Raw genomic sequence first — 18,763 nt, 5'->3', positions numbered from 1 at the left:
ACAGATGCAGCTGGAGAGCCGTGCTGGCCCTGTGCTTATGAATTGGGAATGCAACTCCTCCAGCACAGGCACGCTCACAATTTTGGGCCTGGTGGATGACTTCTCTAGTTTTGGAAAGGGAAGGCTCATAATTTTTGGGAGGTTTTGTGTTTAATCCTGTAGGTGAGAGGAGAAGACTGCTTATTTTCCAACTGTGAGAGGTGGGATACCTTCCATCTGGTGAGGATGAGTGTGTGTGGCAGCAGCAGTCAACATCTATCTCTGTAGGGTCAGCAGTAAAACAGCAAGAGACCAAGCTGTGTCATGAAGATAATGGCTGGAAAGGTGCTTAGACTGAATGTGGTCCACACTCTTTCCCCTCCCAAATACAGATGCAGTCAGTCCTTCGTGGAGAACGATGGCCAGAAAGCATCAGAGATTTGCAGCCCTGAGAAGCTACAGGGCAGAGACAAGGCCCATGATCAATATTAATGGTGGCCCCAGGGAGTTGCTGGGTCATCAGTAGAGCAAGTGCTGATAATATTCTCATCTTTATGCTGATGTTTGCTCTTTCATTCCTCCATCAGCAACACCTCCCACCCCACCTGAGCTCAGTGTCCTGGAGAAGGGAGTGCTTAAAGGTGAGGTCAAGGTAATTTCAAGAGGTGATAAAAGAAAAAGCGAGGGCAGGCTGGCAGCCAGGAAAGGAAAATTGGCCCCATTGTTAAAGGAAGAAAAGAACATCAGAGAGCTTTTTAAAATGTCAAGAGTGGAGTATTGCTGTGTGCTCTTTGCTTATTGAGCAGAGTTGGAGGGACATTTGCCTTAAATATACCTTCCATACAAATATACAGAAACATGTTTTTTAGTGTACTTTAAACATAAGCTATAATAGTCTTTGGATAAAAAGGCAGTCATTATTTCTTCGAGCACACTCTCTAATGCGGAGCAAACCTTCCAGTGTGGCAGGATGGTGGCTTTAAAAATAGCTGTTCGCTCCCGAGCCTCCTAGTGTGGCTGGGAGGAAAATTACATGTTTGACTGTGAGCAGTCATTGATGTGGTCCAAGAGCTGCAGCCAGCAAGTCCTCGTTTCACTGAAGCCAGTGGAAATACAAGGCAGTGGGAAAAGCTTGCAGAAAGAGAAGGTTTGGGCGTCTTCACGAAGCTCCAAGTCTTTTGGGAGCTGTTTTTAAAAATCATTACTTGCTGAACTGCTAAAAATCACAGAAAACTGGGTGGAAAGGCACTGACAAGGTGTTATCTCGAGTGGCATACCTGTGACATTTGTCGAAGTACTTGTCCAATCTCTTCTTAAATATCCAGAGACAGAGACCCACGTGTCTCTACTCAGCAGCTCCAGCACCACCAACCCAAAGCTCTGCTGGGTTTTGTCTGAATCTCCCCCTGTAACTTGAGCACAATATTTTTGTCCTACCCACAGCTGAAGTGGTGAAAAATGTATTTCTTCTTTTCTTTATGTCCTTTGAATTCTTCTTTGCTTCTCCAGGAAGAACAGACTGACTTATTCTGAACTTCCCAAGGTCAAGTTGTGGTTTTGGGTCCTTGCTCACCCCAACTGTTGTCTCCTCTGAACTTCCTCCAGCGAATTCAAGACCTTAAATTGCATCCAAGCTGAACACAGTAGCTGAAGCTAAAATCTTGCTTGTGTTGAACAGACTTGAATTATTCCATGTGTCTTATCAGCAGCAATACTATTTGTATGTCACATTACAGTATCTGACTTTTTTGCAACAGCAATGTTGATTTGCAGTCAAGTTGTGACCCACTAAAACCTTTAGCTCCTTTCCTACCCAGCTGATACCAAGGGAGCTTTTTATCTCCCATAAACAGGAATGCCTGTTCCTTCCTACAGTTGAAACTTCGAATTTGTCCTTGTTGAATTTCATCCTCCCTTTTTTTCAGAATATTTCTCTAATTTTGGGGGGTTATTTTACATTCACTTGTGATCCAACATGGAGCAACCTGCCCCACGCTAGTGCTATTTGCAAATATAATAAGCAACTTTTCTATCCCATTATTAATGTTAGTGGTGAAGATACTGAAGGATAAAAGTCCCAGTCTTTTGGACTGTAAATACCTCCAGTCTCCCTGTGAGTGCCTGTTCACTGAGTACAGTTGAATACAGTCATTGAGTACTGTTATACCCCTTATTTACAGCTGTTTGGTTACTGTGCACTGTTTCCTAATGTGGAGGGTGTCTCCTGGATGCCAGCACTGCCAACCTGTCCAGGGAAGCTGTGAGCTCACCAGCACTGGCTGTGGGCGTGGCAGCAGCCCAGCTCCCCACTGCACCCACACCTTGCCCTGGGCACAGCATTCCAGCATTAGTTTGTTCTTCATCCTGGATTAAATATATATATTTTCCAATGGAAATATACTTTACTGTGACACGACGGAGGGAACTCACTGGAAGGTTAATTTTGGCAATTTCATGAGAGATTTCAGGAAATGTGCAAATATTGATTTTGTCTCCACTTGTCAATTTTCAAAGTAAAAAAATCGTTGGTTTTTTTTTCAGTCAGGTTTTTCTTTTCCACTCCCTGCCCTCATCACCACCTCCCCTCAACTTTTCCTCCATCTGCTTGCCAGGGAAAGTACAATGTTCAGATAGTCTTTCCAAATCTTCCTTTTTCCACTGTCTAACCTTTCAAAACTTCAATTTAGAGAAGTTAAAGAATGGAAAAAAACTATGAAAACAAAATTGCCGATTTTTCTATGACATCTGTGGAGCCATTCTTGTGCAGGGGGACAAGTAGGAGAGTCCCAATTAAGAAAAAACTAACATTAATGTCACTCAGTGGCCAAGAGCAAGCATCAGGGAAGAAGGGAAAGCAGTGCAAAAGCAAAATGCATTAAAAGGCAGGAAAGGGGAGGATTCAGACTTGGCGATGCCTAAACACATTCACCATTTGAAAAGGGTTGATATTCTCCCCTCTCTACAAATTTCTTTGTCCTGAGCAGGTTCTTCTGACAGGTTGTGTCTCCTCAGTCTGGTTCTGTTTCCCATGGCTGCCTGTGACAGAGAGACAGGTCTCAGGCATGCCGTCCCTTTCTCTCCCATCTCACTAGGACTAGATACATCGTTTTCATACCACAGAAGCAGTAACCATTTTCAGTGACCATACCACAGTACGAAAGCCAATCCTTCCTCTTTTTTTTTAACATTTCGTGCAAAGAGCCAAGAAAGAACTGATTACAAAAGTACAGGGGATAAACTCTTCCATAAATTTAAAAAACAGGACTATTACTTTTGGAGAGGGCACAAAATGTGACTCAGAGCAGGACTGCTGACTGCAGTTCAGCTGGCCAATGTGTCATCCCCAAGAGCAGCAAGGCTGCTAATCTCATCCGCTAGATAATCCCACTCCCTGCTGAAGGCAGTAATTAAGGGCCATGTTTTCAGCAGCCCTACAAAAATAGGCTTGTTTGACTGCAGGAATTGGACAAATTGCAGCATACATAGATAGCACCATGGCACAAATACTGATTTTCCACATGCACCCAGAGACACCGAGGGTTTATTCTGGGCAACCTGCTGGAAATGTGGCTGGAGCTGCCTGCATACCCTGCACTAAAGGCTGTAGCTGCCTGCATACCCTGCACTAAAGGCTGTAGCTGTACCTACAGCCCACACTCCCACGATGAGCACTCACCACGCTTCCCTGGTTGCCAGGATAACTGTAGGGGGTAGCAGGATTTCAGGGCCCCTCTTGCCACCCTGAAACAGGAATAAATTCTTTAAAGTGAGCATTGTGAGGCACTGGAATCGGTTGTTCAGAAAAGCTGGAGATGCTCCATCCATGGAAGTGTTCAAGGCCAAGCTGAAGGAGGCTTGGAGCAATCTGGTCTAGTGAAGTGCCCCTGCCCACGGCAGGGAGTTGAAACTAGATGGTCTTCAAGATCCTTTCCAACATTCTATGATTCTTCATGTCCCCATGCTCTCTACCCTTCCACAGGCTCATGTAGAGGCTACTTATGGGCTATTTTATTCCTTTTCCTTTCTTGATTGTTTCTTAGAGGATATATTAACTAAAAACATTTTCTGGTTAAAAATTTAGGATGAATGTGAACATAGAAGCTACATCTCAAGCTTCCCTGAAATCTGTGCTGGTTTGGATCAAGGTCTGCCTATGCTCTTAAGAAAAAAAGCAAACCAGGGATCTCCTTCCCTTTTATGGATGCAAATGCCTTCCTTGTTCTGACAAACGGGAAGCAAAAAGGTAAATCCTCATGTGCAGGGGTGACAGTCGAAGAAGGAATGGAACATATCATGGATTTTATCCTGGTTCATTGTCAGCTTCTTTGAAGACCCTATTTTGCTCGGCTGGGAGTACAAAAATAGGATGGCTTTTCTCTTTGCACCCCACAAGTGCCAAGGTGCAGAACTGCATGTTTGAGCTTGTGAATGGTGTTTTGCACAGAGCCACCTCCTGTCCCAGCCCATGGCCTCAAATGTTGGTTCCCAAGTGAGCTCAGTGTTTTATCACAGACTCCTATGGGGTTTTGGTAAGGTACCTCAGTTACCTTTAATCTACCACTCTCTCACCACAACAGAACAGCTCTCTTTATTCCTTTTTCATTTATGTACTTGAATAACCTCTGACCATCAGTGGTATCATCACCAGTTGCATTTGCTGTCCAGGCTGCTGCTGGGGCAATGGAGCCTCCCACAGTGACAAGTCTCTTTCAGCACATCTCTGCTGGTATAATTGCACTAATATTTGCCCCTGATCAGATGAGTTTGAGTAGGGGACCAACACAGTAGACCATCATTCCCAAAATAATAAGCCTCAGCTGGTTTGAACTCTGTTGCATATTCTGCCTCTTTATTTCCCTGCAGCCTTTCCTGGCACGACCAGAAGCTATACCTTCACCTCTAATTTCACCATTGCATCTCCAGGACAGTGTGTTCCTTTCAGTGCCCATGTTGCAGTCAGAACCTCCACAGAACCACCATTTCTGCACACCCCACAAGCAGAAAATTTTAACTCTTTATTCATACATTTCTATCAAAAAATACTTCAACACAAGGCATCTGTTTCTTCCCACTCTCTCTTGAGTTCAGAAAAGGCTGCTAAGGGAGGTTGTGCTGTCTCCAACCTTGAAGACATTCAAAACCTGACTGGCCCTGAGCAACATGCTTTTGGTGCCCTGGCTCTGGCTATTGCCCTGCTGAAGGCACGCTGCCAGCTCTGTGGCTGTTCCTATGGCTTGTCAGGCAGTAAGAATCACAAGCTCTGGGTTTTTCTGACACTAAACTTCTTGAGTTTTCACCAGCTTTTTTCAAACAAACTGATGGATTTTTTGATGACTGTTGATAAACTGCACTTATTTCAGAGTTGTTGGAAATGCCCTGGTGATTTTCTCTCTTCATGCTCCTGTTAGAAATGTTTTATTTTCCATTTCTAGGTAAGCAAGAAAAAACATGACTCCCCGAACTCTATTGTCAGACTTGGTATAATCAAGTTAATTACTGACATTCTTTATGATACTCAGTAATTTCAGCCTAAAGACATGTCAAACTCGACAGCTCTGAATACACAGGTAGAATGGAAGGGCTAATCCACTCTCAGTTAGATCAAGGTGGAGGCATGGTGACAAAAGAAAACTTTAAGTATTCTGCTTCATTTAACTATCTCAGTAACCATCTGTTTACCACCTGGAAAGCATTTTGTAAGGTTTCTTAAAGGTTTGTCCAAAGTTTTGGGCATCTTTCTCTTTTTTTTCTTGCTGAATGAAAACCTCATTCTCTCACCTCTCAGTCTGATGGAGCTAGAGACTCGGAATAGGTAATCACATACTAATTGTGCAAGACAACATTTACTGAATAACCTGAAGCAGAGAGGTAAGTGATTGCAGACATCTTTATCATCTGCTATTAACTGGCATACCTGTTGCACAGACCTGTTGGTACCACGGGATGCAACAGTGAAAGATGAAATCATGGTAATTGCAATTTCCCCGCAAGCTATCATTTAATTTACATTTTAATTAATTTATGTTGAAGCAATTAAAGGCATGAAGGAAAGAATATGCCAGTGTCAATTAAGGACTGTGAGTCAAAGAGGAGAGTTTGGTTCAAGACAAAGTTCATATGAAAAATAATGCTTCGTAATTTATAGTTCTATCCATGTGACTTTTCTAAGTTGTTTGGAAACTTGAATAAAAGAAGAATGTAGTTTTAGAGTCTTGGCCATTTTGAGAGATAAATAGTTTACTTCATTTTCAAATGGGGAAACTGAAGCAGAGAAAGTTTAAACATCAGTTCTTTGAGCTCAAGGAGAAAAACTGCAGCAGAGCTGGAAATCAGATCCTGAGCTGTTGAGCATTCCAGGTAAGTATCTTCCTTATAAGAGCATTCTTCCAAGTGGCACACAAAAGGAATTATGAAAGATGCGTAAGTTTTTGTGAGTAGGGTGACGCCTTTGCTACACAGATCTCATAACCTGGCCTTTGGCTGCTCAGCCTTTTGGTATTCTCAGAAAATGGCTGTTACTGATGAAGGTTCTGATAAGTCTTGTGATTTTAATATTTGCTTTCTTAAAATCTCAGATCCTATATGCAGGAACTTCACTTCTTTTTAAATGAAATTAAAAAGAACTTAGATGTATCTTTGAATCACACCCAGTGTACCATATGTCGAGTTTTTCAAGCCCCTTCCTCAATTCTGAAGGACAGATTTGGGACTTTTGGTGTTGCTGATGTTGCCCATCAGATTGGAATGAGCCGGGAGGAGATGAGCTGCTTCAAGCAGTTGTGGCCACACCAAGAGTGGCAAGAAGTGGCTGCCCATTGAGCAGGAGGATAGCAATGCTTATTTCAGCTCTTTGGGCTATATATTGGTTCCCTTTGAGTGCCAAAGAGGGGAAAGAAAAGAGGAGGGTTTGTTATCATGGGAAATGCAAAATTAGGTGTTTTCAATGCAACAGTTGACACAGGTGAGGGGGCTTAACCACCAGCAGGTATCAGGCTAAATCTGTGCTGAGATGCAGCAAAGATATAACAGGAGAATTATGGTCTTTTCAAAGGGAATTTTCTGTTCCCATGTTATATTCTTATAAAATCATGAGACACACTGACACCAGTGAGAACTGGTCTGCTGGGGGGTTGCTGGGAGCCCTGTGAGCAACCAGACTGCAAGGACACTTGTGCCATGAGTGTGGACGTGCTTGGGGCTTGCTTGGACACCCTGTGTGTGTTTGCTTGGACACAGCTCCAGTACCTCGGGAAGGCAGGATGTCCATGCTCTCAAAGGGGGCATGCAGGGCTATTGGTGTAGGAGCTAAATGACTTTTTCCTGTTTTTTCTCACTGCAGTGTACATGCAGGGTGCACGTCTCTATCCCTCCCTGCTGCTCCTTGTCCTGGGTAGACTGCAGGTCGCTTCACCAGAGTTTGGTCTCTGCCTTCTCCCAGAGCCTTAGGGATGCTCTCTCCCTGCCTGGCCACTGCCTGGGTTGGACTGCTCTGGCTGCTGTGAACCTCCAGTTAATCAGCATTTTCACACTATTATAACCAGAGAGATGTGAGACTCCTGAACCAGTCCTGGGTGGGGAGAGTCTGTTCTTTACCTTCACAGCACGGTGGGACAGAAAGCTGCTAAAAACAGGCAACTCCCAGCTAGCGAGGGATGGGAATGGGCGTGAGCTTCCTGCGGGGTTTCAGGTTGCGGTCCCACTGCTGCTGGCTGTGCTGGAAAGCTGGGGCCGTGGTGGCTCCAGCAGGGACACGTACGTGGCACCAGCAGCTGGGGGCACAGTGAGGGCAACTGCAAGGAGCAGCCAGAGAGACGAATATCTTTGTCCTGGGGGGAGGAGGTCATGTGGAAAAAAAACATGAGAGATGGCATGAAAACCAACCAGGACAGCAAAGTCTGTGGGCCAAATCTGCTGCAGCTGCCAATGTCATCAACGGCAGGGCTGGCGGCGGGGCGGGAGCCACCCTTTCCAAACACGGCAGAGGACATTGGATGCTCTCCCAGAAGCAGTGCTGCAAACCCACCCAGAATGCTCACGACACAGGCAAAGAGAAATATTATTCTCCCATTTTAAAAATAAAAAGTCTGATAAGATATTGAGAAAATGGTGCCGGTTCAGCCCTGCTCCCACTCCCAGGGCACCCAGCATGTTACCCCACTCTGGGGACAGAGACACAGATGTTGCCTGGGTATGGCAGTGCAGGTGCCCAGGGAACGAAGAGATGCTCTCTGCCAGGGACCTCCTGTGAGAATGAAGGCAGAGTGGGATGCATGAGGTCTCTTGGATCCTCCATCTGTAGAAGCAGAGCTGTGGCGTGGCCTCACAGCAGTAACCATCAGGCTCCAGCTGCCTGGTGAGCTTTGGCGTAGGATGGTGCAACTCCTCCTGCTAACGAAACACCCGTTTCTGATATCGCTCATGTCCTTATCCTGTTTCTGTGTAGACGGTCCCAGGCCACTGCTGGGAGGGAGGAAGCTGAACTCCCAAGTCAAGTCATGCTGGACACAGGGACTGAGGTCCCCTCACATGACTCCCCAGTTCACCCCTGGATCCTAAGCCAAAAAAAGCCATGTGCTGCCAGGCCCTGAGCTGCAGGAGATGTTCCCAGGCTTTCCTCCTCTGCCCCTGCTCTCATGCCATCCTGCCCGTCACCTTCCCTGCTGCCTGTGGAGGGAACCCTGCAGTTTCCAAGCTCCAGATGCTACAAGCACTGACACGTGTTCAAATCTAACCCTGCAGATCATTAACATGGGAGAGCAGTTTAGTGAGGAGCAGTGAAAATTTTATTAATGTTCTTTTCATGTTGAAATTATACTTCTTCTCCATAGGCTGAGTGATGAAAGAGAACAGCTGTGTCAATAGTCCATAATGGGACGGAAAATGAGTTGTTTATAACCAAATTGGCTCTTAGAGAACGTTCGCAGGCTTTGTTTGAAGATGCGTGTGGCTCCAGCATTACAGTATTGAGGGGTTTGGGGGTGCAGTTGTGCTCAGAGCATCCCCCAGATGCTGTAAGGCACAGGTAAAACTGAGCAGAAGGAGAGTCCTAAATTAAGGTGAGGCCAAAGTGTCAGTGAAGATCAGAGCTCAGATGCCAATCAAGATTTCCCAGCTGAGACTTTTGGAATGCAAAAGGTGCTCATCTGTGCTGCTGATAAAGTGCTGCTTATGGAGGAAAAGGAGCAGATTGGGGCAGATGTCACAGAAGGAAGAAAGACAAATGTCCGGGGAAATCTCATGCAAGAGGTTTATCCTTGTGCTGGCCAGAAGGTTCTGGACCATATGTCCCAGAGTAGAGGTGAAGAGCAGTGGCTGCTTGGTCCTGCAGGGATGCAGACTGCAAAAGGGAGATGAATTCACATCCCCTGCAACTGATTTATGTAAATCAAGGAGGATTTTGAAAATAACTGATTTTTTTTTCTTTTTGATTTTTCAGCTCCATCTTTACCCACTTTCCCCCTCAAATGCTTACCCTTGCAGTAGATATTCCTTCTTTATTTATTCCTCCTACAATCCCAGGGTAATAAGAATTGCTTATGTCGGAGTTCAGGTTGTTTATTCACTGGAGCTGCACGTTCTAGGTAAGTTGGCAGGTGACACAGAAAGTTTTATTCTGAAATTTAGCATGTCAAATTAAAAAGGTCATCTCTCTGTCACCTAAATGAATGTTTTTCCATGAAGTGCCCAATGTGATTATGCCAGAGAAGGTAGAGAGAAAATATTTCTATGTTCTTTTCAGTTTTCTGGGAAATCCCTCAGGACTCCAATGTCATAAGTTTTGCATGCAGTTTTCTTTGTATCTTATGCAGATAGAGACTTTGTTTCCCTAAGTTTAAAACACCTACTCAACAATGAGATGGACCTTCCTCTAAAAACATCTGGTTTTCTCCATTAACTAAAAAGGGAATAGCTTGTGCACAAATCACTACAGTTAATGCCTAACACCAGGCAAGGGATGGACACCTTCCCTCTCTGGCCTCCTTTTACCTGCTTTCCAAGAGCTTTATCCATTATCTCAACCATCGTTTTTGCCAAAGGCACTAAAGGGAGGTTGACTCTGCTTTGCTGTGTGTGTGATTTGGGGCCATCTCTCGCTGTTGAGGACATCTCTCACTGAAATCACTGTTTGAATGTGCTTGGACCTTCAGTAGCCTATTTCTGTCCCTTCCTAGGCCAGTTGCTGAAGGCAAAGTTCACCCCAGTTTGTTACTTCCAGCTTTCCAGCCCATCGTTGCCTGAGCAGCAGGTCCAGCAGCAGCCTCTTCCCAGCTGCTGGTGCACTGTGTGTCCGCAAGTGAGCACTGCTGGATACAGCTCAGCTGGTGGTCGGGTCCCTGTGTGCTGCTAAGGCAGGTCACCATTGGCCAGAGAGTGAGAAAACAAGGTGCGTCTGAAGACTTTGTTTTGTGTGTCCTTTATGGAGCAACTTGGAGGTCCTATTGTGGTAGTTAAGCTCCTCAGTGCTCCTTTAGGCAAATCCACACCACTCCTACACAGGCTGAGAGAAAGACAAGAGCCCTTCAGAACATAATGGCAGAAATTAAGAAGCTCGTCAAAGATGGCACTTGATTAGCGACCTCCTTCATGCCCTATCCTCTGCATTTGATGTGGGCAATCAGGAGGTGGTGTTGCCAAGGCTACAGGATCTTGTCAGTCTGCCTTCCAGGTCCTCTGTGGCTTCTCTCTTCCCCCTCTAATTGTGCCCAGACATTCTGTTTAAATACCATCTGCTTCAGCTGCAATTTGCACAAGTGTCCCAAGGGGCTTTGCTCTTGGTTCTCTGATAATCTGCCCTTTGTATGCTAACCCTCTACAAGATGGTCTTGTTAGAGGGAAAATACACTTGTCTTTGAAGAATGATAAAATAAGTACGTGAAGCAACAAAAGACAAGCAAGTCAAATCTGAGATTGATGTTGCCTGATCCAGATTTTGCTGCAGATAATTCCTGAAAACAACTTGTGATCAAGCAGTAAGGCAATAATTTGTCACAGCCTCTGAAAGGGTTAATAGAAGATCCAGTCTGTATTGAAGTACCTATCTGCTGCCCACTCCTGCTCATATTCTGCAAGTGAAATCCCTACTGGTGTCAGCAGGATTGTCAGATGGGGAGTAACAACTTTGCCACCGATGTGAATCAAAGGAGGTTTGAAACTGTCTGAGTTTCAACAGTTGGATGCTGATCTGCTTCTGCTTTCAGACTCTCTTCCCACAAGTTTTGCCTCTTTTACATAAAAACAAATTTGAGGTAGGCTAGTGGGGTTGGTGCTTGCACAGAACATTCTTTATACAACCAGTCTGATCCCAACACCATTAGAAAATTATTTAAAAGTAGTACTAGTCCCTTCCCAGCACATTCACAGTAAGATATTTTTTGCATTGTCTAACAAGTACCTGAGCATTTCTTGGAGTATACAGGAAGAGTATATAATATCCAAATCACTAGAATTTATTATTATTTTCAGGTTACACCTTTTTGCTGTTTCTCTTGTGCTCCTACAGCATGTTTAGGAATACTTTTGCTGACAGCATCCTCTTTGGAAAGGTACATCAACATTCTGCTATGGGCTGTCCTGTTAACACTACCTGTAATTCAAGCTGCTTGCCTGAAGCTTCAATTATAATACCCTTTTTTCCTCTTTGTTTAATTTGCAGCCTTTTCCTGTTTGGGTTAAAATGTAACATTAAGAGAGACAGGTCAGAATATATTTACTGTATACCTAAAAATGTCAACATAAAGTAGCAGTTTCTGAGAATAAAGCAGCATAAGAAAGGGTAGTGTTTTGCCCATTTTATGAAAGAATTGCAGGAGTGATTTGAAATTTGATGGGTGTTTTGTATCAAGGCTGTCTGTGAAAATTCCCCTAAATGGAGCTAAATGTGTGAACCTTCAAAATATTCGCAGTTTGCACAGGAAAGGCTTTCAGGAATTTCACAGGTGATTTCTTCAAGCCTCTCCCTTCCACAAGCTCTGTGCACTGCAGGGAAAGTTGCCCCAGAACTGTCAAAGCAACATTGCACACTCATCTCCCCACAGTCACTTCTGCACATCACCAGAGCTCTGGGTCCAGACTGGAGCTCCCCTCAAGATCCAACATGAGCAGATGTTTTCTTCAAACATAGCCAGCAAAGACATTTTCTCTTGATGCTCTGCCTTATATCACTTTATATCCTGCAAACCAAGTGTTGTGCCTTTTGGTAAGTCAAGGAAGGGTGGTTAGGGAAAAGTTGGAGCTGCTTCTCGCAAAATTTCTCTTCTGAATGTGCCTCAGTCAGCCTGACAGGGTCTTCCCTGCCTCTTGGACTTCACCATGGGTGACTCCATGAGTCAAGGCAGGAACAGCCCCCTGGAAAAGAAGCACATCTCCCCTTTTCTCTGGCTAATGCATGAACTTGCTCCTGATGTCTCTGCACATTCAGTTGGCTCCCTGATTTATGAGGTGCCCTCATTCCTATGTGCCCTGGGATTTTTCTCTCAGCTAAGCAGGTGGGAGAATGGTGAGAAAGAGTAATAATGGACAGAAGACCTGTGAAAAGGAGTAGAGTTGAGCAGGAGGCAACTCTCTCACAGCCATCTGCATGAGGAGAAGAGGACATGAGACCTGTAGAAATTTCTGGAGTCTTTGCTTTTTGGTGTGGGACTATAGATTCAGAGTGAGACAGGCGATAGATTGTAGATTCAGAGGGAGGTACGTAAACCACAGGGGAAACAGAAGAGTAGAGGGTTGGTTATACAGGAGTAAAATAGTTGCAGGGTTCGGGGCTTCATCGGGCCTTTGACGAACACCTTTGACAAACACACTTCTCCTCTTCAGATGTGTTGGGTGTTTATTGGTGTGTTGGCCAATAAAATCCTGCGCAGGATGGAGGACTGCAAACCAGGGAGGAAAAGGGGGTGCACAGGGCAGAAAGCTGGACACCCTGCCTGAGCAGAACCAGGAATGGTCTCCTGACTTCCATCTGGCATCCAGGTCCAGGTGCAGGTCCAGGTCTGTCTCTGTGCTTGGGGGATGAAACAGGTCAAAAGACATTTAGAATTGTGACTGGCTCTGGGTCACCTAAAGCTGTCACAGAAGTGGGGCAGGTGGTGGCATGCTCTTACAGACCTCTCCCTTCCTAGAGGACTGAACAGTCTTCCCAGATGGAGCTGACACCTCTCTCCCCTTCAGCACACAACCTAAGGGGACTGAAAGCAAATGGGACTGGACCTGAGTGACCCAAGCTTAGTAGGAATCAAACACTGAAGAGATGAGTGGAGGGTAGTTTGCTTGCACACCCAGAGCAAAGGGATTTCTGGCGCTGGCGGATTCTGCTGGGTGTGCTGAAAGGTCAGCAATGGTTCAAGTCAACCAGCCAATAGCTATTTTTGGCTCCCATTTTGCAAACACCACATCAGAAACAAAGAGTTATTTTGGTCCGTCAGGATTGCTCTGATAACTTTGCTCAGTACAATGTTAAATAACCAAACCCCACAGGAATAACAGCACAGCACTGTTTTATAATCCCATATTATCAGATATATAGAGGCACACAGGGCTGGGTGGGTGGGTGGAGGGGAGAGTTTAAATCTTTTAATGAGTACAAAGGAATATTTATATTATTCATATCATCATAGTCCACATATTGCAAAGATTTGGAGTACTGTGTAGGTGTGCACAGAGGTTTGGATTTTTAAACAAGGGGGTACTTGTCCCAACAGGAGAAAATAGCAATATTGTCATCCACCACTTTTTAGCAATGCCAGTGCTCAATGTGGCTGGTATGACAAGGAGCAGCTGAGGCGCCTGTAGAGCCCCACTCCCACACACACTGTCACCATGGCTTCCTCCACATCTGTATCGTGGAAACACCTCCTTTACCCATGAAAAGCCCAGTGGAACTGGAGCATATTGATTTGTGAGTTGCTACAGCAACAACCATGGAGAGAAAATCCCACCTTTTTACTTCCTATGGTTTATGTCACACAAGACCCAAATAGAAGCAAAGTGTTGCCATTTGCTAAACACTGTATGGACTCAGGAAAGACAGCCCTTACCCAAAGACCTTGAAAATGTCCCTGGAAAAGACAGATAAAGGGAAGATAAGGAGAATCTTGCAATGTCCTGTTTGTAGCTGGAGAGGTTAAGCACAGAGACCTCACAGACCATCTGCTCCACACCTATCAGATCCAGTGTGGCTTTTTTTAAGTTGCTATTTAGGTGTCAAGGAAACACCTGTATTTTCAAGCATAATCTTCGTGGCAGGTGATCACCACATGGAAAAAGTCTATTCTGAAGTGCCCAGAGGGTAGGAGTGAGAAACTGATTTCTTCTAGGAGCACAGAGTTGTTCATCTGAGAGCTGGACACTTTGGAGCCACAGTCCTCTGATTACCTGACAACGGTGTCAGGCAGCCTGGTGTTGGATGAGTCACTAGGCCAAGATATTCTGAGCACCAGGTCTGGGACAATGGTTTATCTTTTTGTTAACCCCACCTTTCGAACCCTCAAAGGGCTAAAGGGAGATCTCCCTTCTGTCTTGTCCTGTCTAATCAGCAGTGGATGGTTGTGGAGAAGAGGCAAACTCTTCTCAGGTGTGTGCAGTGAAAGGGCAGAAAGTAACAATCACATATTGTGGAAAGGGATGGGACACAAGGAAAAAACTTTTCCAAGAGGGTGGTCAAGCAAAAGAGCAGGAGCCACATTCCCATGGGGCAATTCCATCCTTGAAGGTGTTCAAGATTCAGTGGGACACAGCCATGATCAGCCTGCCATGCAGCAGGTAGCCATTCTTTGAGCAGGGTTAGACCAAAAAAAGTCTGCAAATCCCTCCCAATATAAATTATTCTGCAGTTCTTCTGAGTTGAAAAAGGTCACTGGCATGCTCCCCATCCTGCCTGCAGCCATCACTTCCAGACCTGGGAGCTCAGCTGTCTGGTGCACACAGTGGGATGTGAGGAAGCCTCAGGAGTTTTCATGTCTGCCGGAGGGATTTGACCTTGTTTCCTGCCTCAGAGGTGATTGCTCTCTAAAGCACTAGGGAGTTGTGAGGCTGAAGTTTATTTTCAATACCTTAAAAAGCAAAAAACCCACTACACTTTTCATGCAACATCAAAGAGCTGTTTGTCCATGAAGAGAAAAGAAAGACCCTGTATGCCGCTGTTCAGGACAACCAGCTGGAAGGTAAATGCAAGTTAAAAAATATTTTGGAGTGAAAATTCATTAGAGCAAGGGTTGAAATCCTGGAGTCTCACTTTTCCTTGTCCCCAAATCTCCCCAGCTACCAGCCCCTGAGCTGTGTGCTTTCCAGCTGACCTGGTGAAGGGGATGTTGAGATTCCTTTCCCTGCTGACAGGGCTGACTCCTGCCATGGTGGGAGGAGGGGAAGGCTGAGATAGACCCAAGAAGGGTCCTGCCTGTAAGCACTGAGCAGAAGCAAACACCCCTTGACGCCGGCGTGTAAGTCACTGGGAGAGGTTGGACTAGAACCACCTCCTTCCTCAGGATTTCCTGTAGCATAACTTGAGCTTCCCGGTGTGTGTCAGGCTGGCTGTAATGAGTCCTGCTTCCCAAGTACTTCATCTTCCCATGTACCTCCTAGGGAGCTGCCATGACTCCTTTGGTGAGTTTGCAAGTTGCTCAGGAGTCTGGCCCTGATGCTGATGTCTTTGCGTGGGTTTAGCACAAAGGGACTCCGTGATTGGCCCAGCACGACAGAGTCAGCTTGAAATGGTGGCAGAACATGGGTTTCCAAGGCAGTATCACTAACTAGGGTTTATTGCTCACTAGATCACATTCTCTCTCTGGAAATCTAGCACCTGGAGTCGTGAGACTATCAGAGAATCTCCATTTGGGGATTTTCTAAAGGTTGTTCTCAGCCCTTGTGCTGCAGAGTAATGACTGAAAATGCAGTATCTCTCCTCTCCTCCTGCTGTAAAAAGCAGTTAGGGAGCCCAGATCCACTTGTTTTAAATCTTGCACTTTTGAGCCAAAATTGTAGAACTTCTGAATACCTGGAGCTGACAATCCTATAGCCCAGAGGTCCTTGTGCCTAGACCACCCAGCCTTTGCATATGTCTGCACAGATACATGTGTCTTCAATTTGTAATGTATTTTGCAAAAGCTGTTCCAATTTCTTGAAACAGGCGCTTGATACCTTGAACATTCACATTCCTGAGTGCTGGCCTCTTTTTAAGTATTCATGTGCTTTTTGTCTGTGTGACGGAGAGGCTGCTGTCACTCGGTCAGAAGGAAGATAATATATGCAGTGGCATATTTGGGTTGTTCATCTTCAGGAGTGTTGGACAGACTTCCTAAATGACGCCTCTATCCTTTGTTCAACTTTCAAAATGAATATCCCAGAGAGGTCTGCATTTTCTGGCTCAGAAAGACTTTCAAGCACAATGAATCAAAAAGGGCATGATTTTCGAAGAAATTGCATGAGAAATTTATGTCTTTGCTTCTTCCAAGATGAAAATCGTGATGCAGCCTATAAATTTACTAAGATGTTTGCCTGCAAAACTCAGCTTGCGACTTCTTGTGGGAAACAAGAGGACTGTTAGGTATAAATCAACCTGTGCTAAATGGAATGAGTAAGACTTCAGAAAGAGAAATCTGGTCCAAAAGACATGCTCTTTGTGCTGAGCTTCAACCTAGTGCTGCCATTTCACTCACCTGTGCACACAAGACTCTCTGGCATGAGTTCAGTGGCACATTCGGCCAGGTGAGATGGTGTGAGTAGGAGCAGAGTCAGCTTGCAGAGAAGATTCAGGCTTAAAAAACCCTTGCTTGGAGCACTTCTATAACTTTCCAACTGTGAAGAAAGAAAGAAAGGTTTTCCCAGCACTGTTCAAGGGAAGGAGCAGGATAAGTTGGTTTGGGTCAGCTCAAGAGGCTCATTACCCCATGGCTTACACCCAACCTTGGCTACCCCACAGTCAGTGATGGTCATCCAGTGTAGCTGATGTGAAAGCAAATCCTGAACAGCTCTGCTGGGACAGAGAGAAGAGAAAAAAAGTAAAACTGCTATGGAGAAACAACCCCATGTATATTCCTGATTAGTTTACATTGAAATATGGCTGCTGACAGGTTATTTTGGTGGAAAAGGCAAGAGCTTGTTCTGTCCCTCATTCTGCTGCCTACTCCACATGGGTGGAGTCTCACTGAAATCGGCTGGAGCCCTTCCACATATAGCAAACGGCAGGATTAGCAGTGATGTTTTGCAAATATCCCTCTTACTCAAATAACTTATGAACTAAAATGCTCCATTGAGCTGCAATCCCCAGTAGGATTGTTTTAGTTTATAGTTTCTATGGTGAGCATTGTGTTTCTGGAAGATGGGCTGTGTACATTTTTTTTTCCACCACTTGGAAACATTGTGTTGAAAAAAGTGGAGATTGTTAGACATTTTGAAACATGTTTTTCTGCAAAACTTTCCCTTTTGAGCAATTGATAATAAAAATTAATTTACATGATGTTACAGGCTGCGGGCTAAATTGTATGGAATGATTATTTAGGGAGATACAGAGTTGCTAAAACTAGATGCAAGTTCAGAAAACAACCTGGCATTGCCTGATTTTGCAGATCAGTAAGTCATCACAGAACAGAGAAATTGAAGAGCTTGTGGCACCACACAGGATACTGGGCAGTGGTGAGACTGAATGCCATATGATGCAAATCTCAGTATTAAGTCACAGAATTATAGAATAACCAGAGCTGGAAGGGACTCATAAGGATCATTGACTCCTGGTTCTGCACAGAGCAGCCCCAGGAATTGCACCATGTGCCTGAGAGAGTTGTCCAAAAGCTTCTTAAACTCTGGCAGGCTTGGTGTCGTGACCACTTCCCTGGGGAGCCTGTTCCAGCGACCAACAACCTTTTCCTAATATCCGAGCTAAACCTCCCCTGACACAACCACAGGACATTCCCTTGGGTCCTGTCACTGGTCACCACAAAGAAGAGATCTGTGTCTGCCCCTCCACTTCCCCTCACGAGGAAGCTGTAGGCTGTGAGGAGGTCTCCCCTCAGTCTCCTCCACAAAGTGACCTCATCCACTCCTCATATGGCTTTCCTTCTAGTTCCTTTGCGAGGTCCCTTCACAGGACATAGAGTAAAGAGACAGGTCCCATTAATAGCTCTGACAAAAGGTTTGCCTGTCCCTCTGATCTTTACTCCAGAGCGATGGCTCAAGCCAATCCCAGAGGGACCCAGAAGTGTTTGCAACATCTGCCAATGACCTTGGTAGCAGGTGACTGTCATTGTGTCAGCCCCTTCAGCAGATGGAGGTGAAGAGAAGGCAGAGCAGAAAGGTGTTAGGTACATGTGGGCTGTGAGAGGCCAATGGTTCAGTTTGTAGGTGTAGGTTTGGTGGGACTTGGGGAGGGCTGAGCACTCAGGACAGGCAGCAAGGTTACTGCCAGCCACAGGGCTTGGCCAACCATCACTACAGCCACAGGTTTGGCTCCTCAGCTCTCTCAGCTGTTTGTGTCCAACAGAGACAGCTGCGTCCTGGGGAGGAGGAATGGGTGTGTAGCAACATCAGGCGACTGCTGATAGGGACGTAGAATATCTGAGCTGTTTCACTTTCTGTGTGTAAAGCTCAGTGTCAGCACCAGAAATGCAACACAGAAGCAAATGTCAAAAAGGAGAAGAGTCAAGAACTGAAGAGTAACAGCTTCTGGTAACTACATGCATGTTTCCACCCATTAGTTTGAAGATGTAATCCCTAAATCATGCCAGCCTTGACGGTATGTATTATGCAAACCATTATTGTCTTCAGGAGCTGCAAGTAAAAATACTGTTGTTAAACT

Source organism: Neopelma chrysocephalum, unplaced genomic scaffold (assembly GCF_003984885.1).
Source record: "Neopelma chrysocephalum unplaced genomic scaffold, ASM398488v2 Primary Assembly neopelma1_24, whole genome shotgun sequence".
Taxonomy (NCBI): domain Eukaryota; kingdom Metazoa; phylum Chordata; class Aves; order Passeriformes; family Pipridae; genus Neopelma; species Neopelma chrysocephalum.
The sequence above is the reverse complement of the archived record's forward strand: the minus strand, read 5'-3'. Positions refer to the sequence as shown.